A 3,885-nucleotide genomic window follows, 5' to 3' on the forward strand; every position below is an offset into this window, starting at 1 on the left:
TTTAATTTCTAAGAACACTTAATTATTTTATTCTCATTTCTCCAGTGACGAATAAATTGTATCATTCAAACTTCGATCCAAACATTCCTAATAAGAATTTAAGTTTAATTGATATATGCAACCGATGTCCTTATCTACGCCTCGCTAAAGTTATACACCTTCCAAATGATATAAACATTCAACGATGTGTTTCTAATGATCTATAATCTTAGTCCCTCTCCCGAGTTGTAGAATCAATCGGACAACAAACCATTTATGGCCAGTAAATTGCAGTCAAATAAAAAACAAATAAACTCAATTAAACCAAAATGTAATTCAATCATATAAACAACTACGTCAAATCATCGTATCCACAAAACTACATCATCATCTACAATGAAAAATTAGTTCATAAAGAAATCTAAATAAAAATAACGCATGTTTGAAAGTTTAGACATCGCAACACTAGAAATAAAGATGAAGGAGTCAGATAACAAATCAGAAGTGGCGTCTCTGTTCCCATGTAATGCCCGAGAATTTGGTTATTGTAATCTGAAATGATTTGTTGATAATTGATGTGATTATACACGGAACGGATCAGACCGGGATAGACGAAAAGAAGACTGAATTATGTGCTAGGACTCAACACCTCGCGCATATGCGCGACCGGACAGGGCGCATATGCGCGAGGCAGGCAGAGAACCTCGCGCATATGCGAGACATGGATCCGCGCATGTGCGCGAGGGTGGCAGAGAGTTGTGAAGGAACTCACGCATATGCGCCGAACGAGGGCGCGCATATGCGCGAGATGCTGTGAAGGATACGCGCTGAGACATTATGTCTCGCGCATATGCGCCGAGGAGGGTCGCGTATATGCGCGAGACGTGCTGCACAAAGAATTGGACACATGTCCTTCCCATGCAATATATTGGGTAAATTGTCTTCATTTCTTCGATTTTAGCAGCAAGGAAGAACCGAAAGCTCCAAGTTCTTTACGTATTAGGATTTGAAGATTACGAGAAATCCGTCCGTCCGAATTACAATCCGACTTCGATACTGTGTTACTATCGACGAGAGCTTCAACTGGACGAAATTTTTATTACGTTTTGTTATGTTTTGAAAATATGACGTGAAGGAATCAGATATGATTCATATATGGTGTTTCTGATATGTTAGACATCGTATAATTGAAACCGGATTGAAGAACGGATACTGTATGAAATTGTTATGATTTTCTGAGTTGATTTGATTGGGATGTGATATCAGATTTGGATTGATATTGATTATGAGTTGTGGGAATCGATATATGTTGATTTGTATTGCTAGGTATATTGAGATTGTGCCGTTATGCTGTTGAAACAGAATTTGATTGAGTTCTGATTATATCCAGTATTGATCTGAGTTGTATATTGATATGATACCCTCGATATTGTCATTGCCAGAATGAGTATTGACAGGCATTGAATCTGAGATTTCGACAGAGTCAGATTGACAGAAAGAAATGTATAAATCAATGTTGATCCGGGATTGCACAACTCGAGTTAGATTTAATTGGAGTTTCCCAAAATCACATACTTTACTTTATTGCATTGATGTGTGCAATTTATGAGATTGATTATGTTTAGTCTATCGATTTATAGCAAAGCATGAGTTAGAGTCTTGGGCAGATATGCCTCGTTTTTGGCAGAACCGCCAAGTCACTGGACTTTTGGGTATATATCGATGTGCTTAGGAGTAGATCGACTTCTATTGCAGATATTCGATATCGATAGCCATTTAAAACTCACATTCGATATAAAATAGAAACACAAAATCCAAAACTCACGTTCCAAATTTTATTTATTGTCATTTAAAATTTAAATTTAATTAAAACTACTTAATTGAATTAAATTATTATTATTAAATTAAAATGTGGGACTTTGGAATGTGAGTTTTGGATTTTGTGTTTCTATTTTTTTAAAAAAAATATTTAAGATCGAGTGTTTGCCGCTTTACAAAAAGATATAGCTGGTGGTAGCAGTGCAACTCAAATATTTTAAAACGCATAGTAGCACAAGTGTAATGTTTCGATTGCTCTACTCAGCAAAGACAATTATTGCACCCAACAAAATTAATTAATAGAATAATTAATAACCAATCTTTTACTATTTTATATAAAATTTATGATTTTTCAGGTAAACAATAGCAATTATGCCGATTAATAATTAGAAAATAGACAATACGATAATAGTTATATTTAATTAAGAGTTTTTAACTGAATATATAATTGAGCTATAGCCATCTGGTCCAAAGACAAAATGTGAAGACAAAAAGATCAATTAGTTGATACCAGGAGAGTTACAGTACTGATTAAATTAGAAATTTACATTAAATCAAAACAACTAATCAAGAAATTAAAATTAATGGAAGGCCAGCCCCTGTATTTAAATTGTTTAATCGTAAGATTAATTTTGAATTTGGCATCGATGTATTTATTTAAATAAAAAAATATTAAATGTGTTGGACAATAAATTTTAAAAAGATAGTGTTCGTGATTCACTCCCTACTACAACTCAATTCTCAGTTTCAACTACTTATCTTCGTTTTTTAAATATTCCATATCATGATCCATAAATTATGTTAAATTTATGTCGCCATCTTTGACACGACGATGAATTGACAAACATTTTCCGTAAATTGCTGGACATATAATAATAATAATAATAATAATAATAATAATATAATCTCATAAATATTTGATATTCGAATCGACAACAAAGAATAAACATTTATATACAAGTTATTTTCGATTGAGATGAGGATGAGTTCCCATGTAAAGTTAATTAAGTCTTTCAAACTTATACTATTATTATTATGGATTTAAATGGTTGGAAAATAACCAAATAGAATCTAATTACATTAATTATTTTATGGCAAATTAATTTATAACAAGTATTTTTTATAATTTTTTTGTATAATGTTTGATGATATAAAATGCGTAAATTAATTATTAAATTAAACTGAATCAATTCATTAATATTTGATTTAATCACTTATACAAGGGACTTAAATAATTTAACATGTTGAAATATTAACTAGTTTATTAATAGTAATTCAGTGGAAATAAAAAATGAGATTTTTATTTGAAAAATATTCCTTAATTCAGAACAAAATCTGAAGTTGATCCGTTTGAAGCTGTAAAAATCATGCTAAAATAAATTGCTAATTGTTAAATTAAACTTGAATAGATAATTAGGTATCTTGGTAAATCGAAACTGCTTATCGATAAAGAGAACTTGGACGTAGAATTATCTGTGTATTCATATTAACATAATTGTTATAAACCATAAAAGAAAGAGAGCTTAGCAGAGAGAATTCATAAAAGAAAAGAGAGAATAAATTAATACTCAAGTGCAATTTTCATTGAACACAATCACCCTGTTTATAGAGAAATATTACAATATACAAATCTTTACAAATATTATCTTGTCATATTTATCTTGATTAAAATATTCAAATCTAACTAAATAAGGTAATCATCTATAATAAAAATATATTTATAACACTCACCCTTAGATGATTATTTGCAGAAAAAATTGATTCATCAAATATCCATTTGGTAAGATGGATGCATAGAAACTTCATCGGGACTCAATGATGTCTCGTTAAAACTTTGCCAGTAAAACACATTGAGAAAGATCTGAACGAAAGAAAAAGATTACAACAATAGATATTTTCTTTATATGTTTTCCCGATGATAGATGCGCTTCATTAAAACTTTTCTAGGAAAAACCCACTGGGACAAAATCCTAGTGAAGAAAAAAGAGTATGACATCTCTCGTTAATTGTTGATTACCTCATTAAAAACCTTATCATGAAAAGCCACGTGGGAAAAATAATAGACGAAGAAAAAGATTACAACTTTGA

Source organism: Primulina tabacum, chromosome 15 (genome assembly GCF_025594145.1).
Source record: "Primulina tabacum isolate GXHZ01 chromosome 15, ASM2559414v2, whole genome shotgun sequence".
Classification (NCBI taxonomy): Eukaryota; Viridiplantae; Streptophyta; class Magnoliopsida; order Lamiales; family Gesneriaceae; genus Primulina; species Primulina tabacum.